The sequence below is a fragment of the Phyllostomus hastatus genome, unplaced genomic scaffold, assembly GCF_019186645.2.
Source record: "Phyllostomus hastatus isolate PE091 unplaced genomic scaffold, TTU_PhHast_1.1 phas_contig_148, whole genome shotgun sequence".
NCBI classification, from domain to species: Eukaryota; Metazoa; Chordata; class Mammalia; order Chiroptera; family Phyllostomidae; genus Phyllostomus; species Phyllostomus hastatus.
The window spans coordinates 9240045-9253777 of NW_025333607.1; positions in this window are offsets into that span (position 1 = coordinate 9240045).

Here is a 13733-nt window from a genome sequence, read left to right on the forward strand (position 1 = left end):
CATGGGGGCCTGTGCTGGAAGACAGGACTATGGCACCTGGGCTGCATTTATTAACATATTTCCGTTCGAAAGGGGATTCCTTACTAGAAGAAAAGCTGGCAGAAAGGTGTTTTAACTCCTCATTTTTAATACATTGTTAGTTTCCATGGAGACCGAGGTAAAGCTGCCACACAGATTCTCCTTATAGAAGCCAGAGTGACACATCGTGTCTAGGGAGGGACTCCTGCCTCTGCCTTCCGGCCTCATTTTCAGTCCCCTTGCCCTTCACTGCATCCCGCCCAGGACCAGGCGCCGGAGCTCCCCGTTCAGACGCCGCCGAAGTGGGAGTTGGGTCAGGGCCAGCTGTGGCCTTTGCAGAACCCACTGCAAAAGAAAAACACAGCCTCCTTGTTCAAGAAGCAACAAAAAAGTGCGAAAGATGCTAAAATAGCAAGCTTTACCCTTCCTTTCACAGCCTCACTCACCTTGTCACGGTGCTTTTTTATGTGCCATGTGATGTTGCTCCAAGTAAAGCAAAATTAAAATTTTAAATGTGTAGGATGAATTTTGCTGTCCACCTTTTTCTTGCTCATCTTCAGAATGCCCGTTTGAAATGCAAACAAGTGCACTGAACAAATGCAGAATCACAGAAATTATGCAATTCCTTTTTCATGGCTCATACATGTCATTCTTTGTCTTCCCAGAACAGCTGAAGTGTGGCCCTGAACTAATTCAGCTCCGTTTCGCCTCTTTTATATGGGCTCATTCTACCAACACACCCTACAGTCAATTTACTGATGAGAAAGAAAGGACTGAGAGGAAGAGGAAGTACAGGTTTTGCCTTTGCTTCTAGAACATCACTTTCAGGGTAAGTGATTGGCCAATACAGGCAGGGGACTTGAGTAGGAAAGAGTGTGATAGTGTTCCTTTGTCACAGGAGTTTCTTAAACACCATTTTCTTTCTATTTTGAGAGCAGGTTATAGCTGAAACGGAAAGCATGAGCTTTGGGGGAGCTTTGCACTTACCTTGTACTCCTTTTGAACCTCCTAGGCTCCCATGCATCGTGGTCCACCCGAATTCTGTTTGTGCTGCATCACCAGCACCACGTGCCAGCGGTGTGACACAGGGCACGGATGTGCATTTCTCTTCTGCCCCATCCGGTGTCCCTTAGGAAACACAAATTCAAAAATAAGATTAAGGATTTCAAAATGGCAACAGCAGAGCAATCAACCCCCCAGGTAGAGCCCTTAAAAGCGCAGGGCCTCGTGGGATGACACCGCCCATGAAACTGGCCTTGAACTGGTGATCTGAGCTCTTCCTCTGATGCTTGATGTGGGTTAAGGGCCTATTGAAGCCTCAGTTTCCTCCTCTGTAAGCTGAGGCCAGAGCACAAGCTCCAAGCTGCCTTCCAATACAGAAACTTTGTGCTTCTGGAATTACGGCTAACCCAAGCCCTGAGAACTGGCTTCACAGGCCCAGGACAGAGGATTTGGGGGAGCCACTGCCTAAGTATAACCTTAAGCAGTTTCATCAGCTAGATATCAGAGCACTTTACTAACATCCGTGCTTTCCCCCTCACCGTCCGACTCCCATGCCAGCTCTGTCTGATAAACCTGCCTGACCTAAGACCCCTCTGGGTTATTTGCTTACATGGAATGCTGAATCCACACCCCCCACCCCCCAGTGCACCTCCCCCTCCCCCCACGCTGTCTCCCACAACCACGTTCAGTAGGCGTACTGCTACTTTATTCTACAGGTAAGTTTGAAACCCCAGGCCCCGTAATGGAATAACTTACAGTGACCAATTCTTTAAAAGATGCCCATTTTAGCCAAAAGCGGACATCTCATCTAGCCGAAGAACTGATTATTCAGTGTTGCATTTTCAAGGCCTTCATGATTTATGCAGGGCATGGCAGTGTAGGCACAGGTTCAGGGGCACAAGTGAGGATAGTTCATTATTAGGGCAGCAAGGAGACTGCCCATCACAGAGGGGTTCAAGGTGAATGAAGGCTCAGCCTCACCATGGGTCACAAAGAAAACATCAGACGACGCTGTCACCCAAACTAGCCTCTGGCGTTAGCAGCAGCACAGCGTGACAGGTGTTACTTTCAATCAGAACAATCCTCAAGCGAAGATTCCTCCAGGTACACCTGCTACAGAATCTAATTGCCCAATTTCTTTTCCACTCTCTTTGATTTGCAACGTTGGCAAAAGCTACTGTCTTTCACTGACGCATTGATTCAGGCGTAATTTCAGTTCTTTCGTGGAGCAAAGTCAGTAAAGCGGGTTGTTTGGTTCCCTTGTCTAAAAATAAAGGCTGTAGAGACCGCACGTCGACCCAGCATAAGATTGGTTTTCTCTAATGGCCCTTCTCAGCTGGTAATGCCTCCAGAATACTGGAACCTGTTTACAAGAAATCAATTGTTGAAAAATGAAAAGAATGGTGATGGAGCAGACAGCCTTGCCTGTGCGCAGCTCCTAATCAGAGCGGGTAGATGTGAAACCTGACCAACGCGATCAACAGGACCTGCGGCGGGCCGGCTCCCCAGGGAATGATTCTCTCAGAAGTCTGGTGGCCGAGACCACTGTCAGAATACTTCTTACCAATCTGGCAACAGAGGTCGTGTTTGTCCCTTAAATTAAAAAGACCTATGCTAAGCCCTAGCTGGCGTAGCTCAGTGGATTGAGTGCGGGCTGCGAACTAAAGTGTCGCAGGTTCAATTCCCAGCCAGGGTACATGCCTGGGTTGCAGGCCATAACCCCCAGCAACCACACATTGATGTTTCTCTCTCTCTCTCTTTCTCTCTCTCTCTATCTCCCTCCCTTCCCTCTCAAAAATAAATAAATAAAATCTTAAAAAAAAAAAGACCTATGCTGTCTGCCCAAGTGTGCATTAGATGAGTTAAGGAAGGAGTGGATCACATACAAACTTTCTTATAGATTTTGTGGGTGGGGAGAAAAACTGCCCCCTAGGTAACTTTTCTGTGTGCATGGCGATGATAAAACTCTTATAGTGGACAGAAGATGAAATTCATCCATGACATCCTGTTTATGTTATTATTAGCATAGCTTAACTTTTACATAGAATGGTAGCCCCTTCTGCACTCCTGTGCTTTTTCTTCAAGAAGAAAAAAATCAGTAGTCATCTGTCAAAAGGATGGCCATAATTTTGTTCATTCATGCCATAAGCCTTGACCTTCACTCATTTATCTACCAACTCAGAGCTGCAATTTATGGGAAGCAGAAACTCACAATAAAAAGGGAAGCTTATTTTTATAGCTTGGTTTTCCTATACTCCTCAAAGAATGCAAGTTATTACCTCAGTAAATTTCTGCAGTTTGGTTTTAGTATTAAATATTAAATAAATATAAATTCACAAATGCTGATTTTGGCAGAACTTTCCACAGCTTCTATTCAAACTGCTGACCTTGCTATAAATTTATTCTTTTGGAAATAATGTTATGTAACTACACTTACTCTCTTTCTGGGCTTGTAGTAGTAGCTTACATCCTTAAAATAATTAAGGTTTAATGTACCCTCTCAACAGCTGTTGGAGTATTTCACTTGCACAATGTTTGAGTTTCATCCCAAATCCTAACCAGTTTCCTCTCCCTGCTGCTGTCTGGACCTTACAGAGGGCTCCTTCTTTTACTAAATAAGTATCGGGCCCCTACTGTGTGGCAGGCGCTATTTTAGACATTGCAGAATTGCAAGGATGAACAAAAGAGGTTTAAGTCAGTCCCTTTCTGGTGGAGGGAGGTGAAATAAACTAGTACACAGATTTGTTAACTACAGATAGTCATATGCTTTGAAAGAGCCAACACAGGGTGATACGAGCAGTGAATCCGCATGCAGTGCAGGAAAGGCGATGGTGTCTGCAGAGCCCTGGAGAGCACAGCACCCAGTGCAAGGCTGTGCACAGCTGAAGGCAGCCAGCTCAGAAGTCCGGCTACCCCAGGCTTCCTCGGGGCTGGACACCTGTGTCCCCATTAGTACCACGCTGATGTACTGAGGCGCACTGCCTGGGAAGCTCTGCTACAAAGGGTAACTGAGGTGCGGGGTGCTCTGTTAGATAGGAAAATCAAGGGAGGCCTTGCAGGGGGTGACATTTGAGCAAAGACTTAAATGATGGGAAGGAGCCCTTATATGCGCGTCTGGGCAAAGGGAAGCAGCACGTGCAAGGGCCCTGAGGCAGGAAAGCCATTGGCGAATTTGGGGAAGGAAGGCCAGTGAGCTGGAGGATGGTGAGCAAGGGGGAATGGAAGGTAAAGAAGGACAGTGGCAGCCGCAGACCAGCTCACCAGGGGCCTGGAAGCTACGGCGAGGAGAGGAGACTGACCAGGTAGCAGGGGAGCGGCACAGTCTGATTGATGGTTTTCAAAGGTCACCACGGCAGCTGTGCAGCACCAAGTCTGCAGGAGGGCAAGGACGGAGACTGGGAGACCGGTCTCCCGTCCGGGACACCGGAGGCCGGTGAACAAGAATCCTCAAGTCAGATTATGTGGTTCTTAATCATGTCTCCACTACAGAACTTGTCCAAGTTACTTAACTAGTAGGTGTATACTTTACAGTCTATAAAATGGGAACAACAACAGTTAACTTCATATATATCTGCAAAACATATTGCTAGAATCAAATGAAATCTTATAACTGAGGGTACTTTGAAAAGCACCAAGCATTGCCTGCATCTAGGGAGTAAACCATCCATTTCCAGTCTCCTTAAGCTCCCTGAAACACCATACCTGACCCTATAACCCTATACATTCCCCTAGTTACCCATTAATTCCTTCAGAGCTGCCGTGATGCACCGTAATGGAAACCATAGTTCACACTACGAAGCATTGTGCTGGAAATACCTGATCATGAAACACTGTCCCATCCGCATTGCTTGAAATACATGCCTCTCTCAGGAAGGTTGGTGCGCTGGGTTTGCCACATAGAAACCTGGGTGCCACCGAAATGCCGTTCCCCACCACACAGTATGCAGAACACACACTACAAGCACAGACATTTCTTAGAGATCCAGAAAATTAAACATTTCAATGAACAATTCAGATGATAGAGCTCTTAAAAACCAACATCTAACTGTGGAGAGAAACAGCCCCGCAATCGGAAAGAAACTCATCATACTTGTCTTTGTTCCATCAGTAACTCAAGCTCAGGCTCACGCATCTGCAAATGCACTGATTCAACCCGCGTTTATTGACTTTGGTGCCTGGTTTGTGCACTCTGTCTTCTCTTTTCACTTTACACAACCCTGTTGGGTGTGACCTCGCTGTCATCGTCCCCATCTTGCAGTTGAAAACACTAAGGCTTTGGGGAGGAAAATAACTTGCTGATAGCGTCCTATTACTGTGTATACTGTTAGCCAATGGCAGCCGAGATTCAGCCTCAGGTACCCAAATCCAGTGTTTGGCCCTCTGTGTGGTCCAGGCTATACATCTGCTCCTTCTGACTGCAGCAGGTGCGGGGAGGAGATGATGGAGAGAAACTCAAATATGAATTTCAACACAAAGAGAAACCCCACACCAGAGGGAAACGAAGATAAAGGGTTGATCTTTGAAAAATGCCGTGGTGAATCTCTCCTCCAATGTGCAGAGGTAACTGTAAGACTGAAAATGAATCCAAGCCACTTACACAGCGATAAAGAAAATGTCATTTACTTCCCCTTTCCTGCACTCTCCTTTCCAATCAGGTGGATGTGGGGAGGAGCTTAGTGAACCACTCCACCAATCCGGTACTGTTTGCTTTGAGATCGTGAGTGGACATTAACATATCCTCTCAGGACAGATGAGACTCCGCCACCCGGTCACCTCTTCATCCCTGTCGGTGGGCCCAGGGCCCTCCTATTCAATGTGATTTCATGGCAGGACTGGAAATGCATTCACACAAAAACTTCCGTGACTTACTGAGGCTTAAAACATGAGGCATCAGTAAACCTCCTTTCTCAGGGCCCGTGGCTTTCTCAGGAGTCAGAATCTTAAAGGAAATGTCGTGCTTGCCCAGTGAAAGGGAGAGAGTGCTCAGCACGGCTGAGAATGCTTGTGTTGACAGCTGCTCTTGACGGTAATGGATGGACCAGCCCCGCCTGAGACGCCCGCTCAAGGAGGCGATTCCAGGACTGCACAGCCCCTCATGGCTGCTAAGTCTGTGCTGTGGTTCAGGAAATTATTCTCTTTCTCGTTCCCCCCCCCTCCCCTCCTGCTCTCGCTCTCACTCCCTCTCTCACACAGAGAAAATTATCGATACCAAAGGTATCTCGAGACCCTCAGTCTGTCCTTCTCCAAGTCCAAGAAACCCAATGAAACTCCTCCAAACATGAGGAGAAACCCAGTCCACCATCCTCTCTTGCTTTCTCCACTCCTGGGTTACACACATAGGTATCTTTAAATTCATTTTTAATTATACTACACTTAACAGTATTATATTATTTTCAGGTGTATGACATAGGGATTAGACATTTGTGTACCTTAAGAAGTGATTGACCCAATAAGTCTAGCACCCACCTGATATCACATATAGTTATTACAATACTGTTGATTGTATTCCCTATGTTCTAGTTACATCCTCGTAATTCATTTTATACCCAGCAGTTTGTACTTTTTAATCCCCTTCATCTTTTTCATCCATCCTCCTACCCTCCTCCCATCTGGTGACCTGATCAGTGCATTCTTTTTATCTGTAAGTGTGTTTCTGTTTTCCTTATTTTGTTTTTTTTAGATTCCCCATGGAAGTGCAATGCTACAGTGTTTGCCTTTCTCTGACTTATTTCACTACAATGCCCTCTAAGTCCATCCATGTTTTTTGGTTGTCTCTTTGGGCATGGACAACAAAAGCAAAAGGAAACAAATGAGACTCCGTCAAATTAAAAATGTTCTGTACAACAAAGGAAACTATCGACAAAATCGAAAGACCACCTACTGAATGGAATAAGATATATGCAAATGATATACCCCATTAGGGGTTAATATCCAAAATATATAAGGAACTCATACCGCTTAACACCAAAAATCAAACAATCCAATTAAAATCTGGGCATGGGTCCCACTGTCCTGGCCGGGGACACCGAGACCAGGAGAAGTGAGTGCTGTCTTGGAGGACAAGGCCAGGCTCAGGGGCATGTGCCCTGGCCTCCAGCCCCTGCCTGTTCACTCACTGGGTTTTTAACTTTGGGACAGGGAATCTCACTTTTTCCTGCCTCAGTGTACATGTCTCTCAAATATTGAAACCATGTCTGCCCTACCTGGCGGCTTATTTGTATATAGTGATTCCAATGGTAATAAAAGCCAAAGTTCCTGGAATCTAATTCACCATGACAAATACTGACTGTGCCCAGAACTTTGCCAGCCACTGGGGTGACAACAATGAGCAAGTCAGACAAGGTCCCTGACCACGAGGAAGATTCGGTCTAATGGTAAAGCAAAGGGTGCGCAGAGAAGCAATAATCTACACCCACATTTCTCGTTCAAGAATATTCCTTGGCAAAGGTGAGAATTTAAAAAGAGTCCATGAACATCCAGAACTTGCACAATTTTCTGTGCAGCCTCCTGAAATACATTCAGTGTTACACCATCAGGCTGAATGAGCTATGTTTATGGCATTAACCACTAAGAGAATCATTTTCATAATAAGAACCGCACCCTCACCATCAGTACGAGCTCCAAAGCCAGCACAACTTCTATGTCCTGATCTTTTTTTTTTAAATTTAAGAAACTAAATAGTCTCATTACAAATAGAAAACATATAGGAGATAATTATACGGTTTAAAAAGAGGCAAGATAAACGCCTAAAAGCCTTTTCTATCCTCTCTTGCATGGCTAATGTTGGCAACAAGGTTGGTTTGAAACTGGACTCATGGTATTTGACCTTGAATGTCTGGTTTGGGTTTGCATAACAATAAGTTCTGGCTACCGTATGCTCTGTCCAAAAATCTATTATTACTTGGCTTAATGGCCTGTGTAACCTAATTTAAAATGGGAAAGTGAACTTCAAGTTTCCTCTCTTCAGTTTACTGTGAAGTTGGTATTAGGATATTATTGTCTGCTTGCCGTGATTTACTTACTGTTCATGGTTTCTTCTGGCAAGAAGAACCCGCCACATCACAGCGTTTGTTCCAGAGGCAGCTGGTGACGCCCGCCCGCCTAGAGGGACACCTGCCCAGAGGGGTAGGGGGCGTGGCAGACTAGATAGAGGGGTTGTGAACTTAAAAGGCGCAACATTTACACTTTAAGCTAAATTCTACATGTCGCTCATGAGTCAGTGTGACCTTGAGCACGTGACCGGACATGTCTGAGCTTTAGTTGCTCATCTGTAAAGCGGGGATGGTGACTGCAGTAGATGGCTCCTTCCGCGCTGCCTGCTCTGCAAACAATGGGATGCGGGTTCCCATGGCCGTGTCTGCACCACACAATCGTCCCACCTCTGCTGCAACCGACTCATCCCGAAGCGATGCCTGGCTCTGTGTAAGGCAACTAGTTCTCCTCCCTGCAAACTGACACTCACACAGAGACACAGAAACCTAGAAGTCTCTGGAGCTAATAATAATAATAATAATAAAGTAAATGCAGATAGGGTTTACTGTGTACCAGACACTGTTCTAAGCTCTCTCTTTATGCTGTTTAAATCTTCAGAGCCAGTCTATGTACTTGTATTTAACAGATGAGGAAACTGAGACCCAGAGAGGTAACCCTGTGGGGAGAAGATTCACAAAGTCCCGCTTCTCGGATCCCTCGGACCTTTTCCAAGTCTTTGTGGTCCAACAGTTTGGACTCCATGGGGGACTTCAATGGTCCTTGAAAAAATTCCATTTTGATTCCATTGGCCTTAGTGGGGTTGTTTGCAAACAAACAAAAAAAGTCTTAACAAATGCAGTGCTTCCCATCAGGATTGTTAGAAACAGCTTAAGTAAAGCAGCTAGCAAAGGGCGTAGCAAAGCTACCAGAGAGATTCAGTTTCATCCCTGAAGCCTCTCAGCTCTCCAAGGCGCTCCGACCCCAGGCCTGGCTGCGGTGCTACGAGTGACTGCCCGCCAGCAGCTGTTGGACTGTCGCTCGGTGCCCGGCGTGGCGCTGCGGCTTTGCCTGCGCTCGCCCCATCGGAATTTGGGAACTGCCCGCGAGGCGAGTCCTTTCATGGTCTCCACTGTACTTGTGGAAGAATGCAGTCTGATCGCTGCCACTGCTCCCCCTCCCTCCCCTTCCTTACGCCCGATTAAAAGGACAGTCGACTCAGGGTAAACAGCAGAGATTCTGTGCGTGTTCACGTCTCTGAGGATCTGGCCAACATCGGCAAGAGGAAACGTGGCTTGTCTGCAGGTGCTACAGTTCACAGGCTGTGAGGGCCCTGTGCAGCGGTGTCCAGACTGCGGCCTGCAGGCCGCATGCAGCCCAGGATGGCTGTGAAGGTGGCCCAACACAAAATCGTAAATGTACTTAAAACATTATTTGATATTTGTGTGATTATGTGTTGCAATGTATTTAACGTGTGGCCCATGACAACTCTTCTTCCAGTGTGGCCCAGAGTCGCCAGAAGTTTGGACACCCCTGCTCTGGCCACCCAAGGGAGCAACACTGAGCTATCTGAAGCCAGAATCCCCAGTCACGGAGACCGGAGCCACCACCAGAAGGAGCTGGGACTCAGGAGAAGAGGTCAGAGGGGGGACCCGGCACAGAAGGGGCTCCGCAACGCTGTCTTAGCCCAGCCCAGAGAACTGATGAGGGGAAAAAGAATGTCTATGGGATGCTGGAGCACCCATCTTCATCCAAGCCAGATGGTTTTTAGCTGCTCATAAATACCAAGACCTACGAGACACTGCACAGCACTGAGGGTTTCCGTAGGAATGAGAACACTTCAGCTGAGAAAGGTTAAACAATTCGCTCGAAACCACAGAGCTAGAGTGGTAGACACAGAAGTAGAAACCGAGCTGTCCAATTCTTAACCCCCTGCTCCATGTTTTGTCCTCTGTGGCTCTACAGAACCACATGGATTGTTCTAGGTCTTATTATACCCGGGAGCTCTTCTTGCACTGTATTTGCTCACAGCCATCCCCAACACCTCTTTTGAAATGGGCCCAGCCTTTAAAGCCAGGCTCAGACATCACCTCGTTCCACACGAAGCCTTTCCCAGCATCCCCTGGGCTCAGCAGCCCCCTCTTTCCTGAGTCCCCAGAGCACTGTAGCTGTCTAACCACAGAAAATGGGTTCTGTTGGCTTGAGAGCTGAGTAGCCATGTCCAGGCTCCTCCGACGGAGGTCCTCGAGCCCAGAGGTATTTTGTGTGTCTCCTGCTTTCCCCCAACACAAACCCCACCACCACCGGGACGCTGCCTCGCAGCTAGCACTGAAGAAATATGTTATGATTAAGCCGTGGGGCCTCACGTGCAGCGTGGCGACTATAGGGGACAGTGCCACGTTACACGCTTGAAATCTGCTAAGAGAGTAGCTGTTCAGTGTGCTCTACACACACACACACACACAAAATACCCAGGGAGGTGCTGACTATGTTAATTAACCAGCTGTGGTAATCATTTCATAGTGGTTAGCTACATCAAACAAATCATCATTTTGTGTACCTGAAATATACACTGTATTTGTCAATGGCATGTGAATAAAGCAGAAGAGAAAAAAACCAAGTATGTACTGAAGAAGGCCGACGTTCAGAGGATTCAAACAACCACAGCACAGACTCAGAGAAAATGTCACAAGTGGCATCTCTCAGCCCAGAGGGCAAGCAGGAGTCTTTGAGTTTGTTTCTGGAAGCTTCTTCTAAAAGATGGGCAGATGGCATCTTACCAGTAAGTCATCCGCTGATTCTCGGGACATTAATTTGTCACCCAATTTAAATGCACACAGAAGAATTCCTCCAGAAGACAAGACCTGTCTTCCTCCCGTGGAATCGACAGAATTTACCACCTAGACTCTGGTAACTACCCCAGGAGGTAAAGGGGGGTGTTGGGGAAAAGGAGTGAGATTTCCCTTGTACCAGGAGAAACAATAAAACCTAAGGCAAACTACTATTGGGATAGCATTGCTTCTGAATATATTCATAAAGGGAGGGTCTCTGCAGGTAGGTTCTGAAGTTTCCCAACAGAAAACGACTCGGGCAGGAGCTTAAAATCCCCGGGCCGGTCCCGTCTGAGATGGCGTCCCTGGGATCAGCCGCTGGAAATGCGCGATTCTTTGCGCCTCTCATCTCCCTCCGAGAAGGCAGCGTGTGAAGCCAGGGACACAGTCTGAGCTCCCTGCCTTCCCCAGGAGCTCTGGGAGAGGCTCCGTCCATTCGTCTGCCCTCTGACATCACACCTGTCTCGGGGTCCCCCTGGGCATTTTTCCATTGGCTTTAGAGGGAGAGGAAGGGAGAGGTAGAAAGAGAGAGAGAAACTACATCGATTGGAAGCCTCCGTACACGCCGTGACCAGGGATGGAACCTGCAACCTTTGGGTTTGTGGGGAGACGCTCCAACCAACTGAGCCACCCAGTCAGGGCTAGTCATGGCTACTTAAAAAAAAAACCCTGACAATCGTTTCAAATCATCCTCCGCAGAACATTTCACCTGAGTGTGACTAAGCGAGATTCGCTGTTCCTCACTTTTTCTCTCCCTTCACCTGCATTCACCAGTGCTAACAAATTCAACAACAGCCACAAGGTGGCTGGGAGGAGAAAACAGAGGAAGAAAGAGTTCAAATGAGAATAACTGGATCCTTGCCCCTCTAAAAAGTCAGTCTCTCAATGAGTGTAAATACCCACTGACTTCAGACTCATTTAAGTGATTGGCCCTTACCTGGCGTCTTTCCGCAGAGAATGCAGCTGACATTTCGAACAGTTGCACCCAGAGGCCTGGACAGGGTGAGAAAGGGTGGCGTCTCAAAGACACCAGATGGGAAGATTTAAACACGAGAGAGAGAGAGAGACAGCAGAGCAGAAAATCATCTGCAATCAAATGACCCTCCTCCAGTCACCCTAGGCTGCCCCAGTGTAGATTTCAACTTTGACTACAATGTTCTTAACCCACTTAAAGGGGAATAATCAGAGCAATGACAGAGAACTGTCTGCCTCCTCCACATACGTGAAATCAGAGCACCAACCTCTAACCCTGGGCAGAGGCATCCACAAGGCCAGGAAGTCCCGAAGGAGTTCGTTTGTAAAAGAAGATGTACTTACCTTAGCCAACGGGGTGGGGAGAGAGTTCTGTTGGCAGAACTTCTAATTTAAAGGTTAATTTGGTGCTTGTTACACCAGGACAGCACTCAATAAATGTATTGACTGGCAAGTAACTTGAAAAGCAGTCTGGATGCTCCTGGAATTAATGATTTCTTAATTCTGTTATCCTGTTTTCAGCCTGGCGTCTGAAACATCATCTTCAGGGTTTCTGTTTTAAAGGAAAGGGTCATCGTGGATTCTTTTAGATCCTGAAGAAGCCTTCTAATTTTGTTGACCGCAAAGGCTTGGGCTCAGTGCATCTAAGATGACTAATGTGTACAATAGAGGAGTCATGCCTTCTAAGACTTAAAACAATTATTCACATGGGGTTGACAGTCACTGAATGCACAGAGGAATACACCCCTCCCCCCCCCCCCACTTCCATCTGATGCTCCAGGTGCCCCGGTAAGTAGGGAATTCCAGAAGGCAGAGAGTGAGGCCTACTTCCTCTTCCCACATGTCTTAACCTGTCATTTCTAATTTTTGAATATATTGGGCAATGTGACTAGAAAAATAACATAATAGCCTCTTCCTTCCTTTTGGCTGTTGATGTGAATTCTCTCCTTGTGAACTTGCTTGCCTAGAAACAGGGGAATGAGGGAGAGGAGGAATTCTAAGGCGTCAAAATGGACTGAAGTGATTTACACTGGAAATGACAGCAAATTCTTGGCCCATGAGTATAGACTACATATGGAAGATGATACAGGAAGGAAATATCAAGAGCCACCAAGGTAGGATTGGACAGCGGGTTGTTTTAGAGGGATGGGGAGTGAGCTCAGATAAGGGAGGAGAGAGTTATTAGGGTACTTGTCATATGCAAAAGTTGTTGAAAAGACAGGCAATGGAAAAGAAATTTTAATAAGCTTGCTCTGTATTAAGAATGGCTTGGGGAATTATTCATAATATTGAAATTGCTTTTCAAATATTGTTGTTGGACGTCAGCCTGATGTTCCTGGGAACGCCACCTTGTGCTAAGCCTGGACCACGGGAGATCTCGGCTTCCTATGAATTAAACAGGCTGTTACAGTTTTATCCAAGTCAAGTCTACCAGTTGAGAAGGCATTTGAGTGCATTATGTCATTTTAGTTGTCTCAACATTGGCTAATAAGAGGTTCTTCCTTAAAATTTACTTCCTTAGAATCTAAGTATTATGCAGGACTTTAGAGTAAGTATAATCCAATTCTCAGAGGCTTAATTTTTTATATTGAAGGAGAAACCTTCTATGCTTTCTACAAGTTTTGTTGATTCATTTTAGAACTTAGATCTATACCTTATTTCTTTATGTAATAGGCTCTATTCCAGTCCCCAAACCCTCAAGTTATTAATTCAACCTTTTTTTTTATAACAGCACTCTACACAGTCCATAAAATTCACCCATTTAGAGTGCACAGTTAAATGGTGGTTAGTATATTCAGAGTTCTGCAACCATCACCACAATCAATTTTACAACATTTCATCCCTTCACATAGGAACCAATACTCTTTAGCTGCGTCACTCCACAAACCCTCTGTAGGCGATCACTAAGCTACTGGCTCGAGAGATTTACCTAGTCTACAC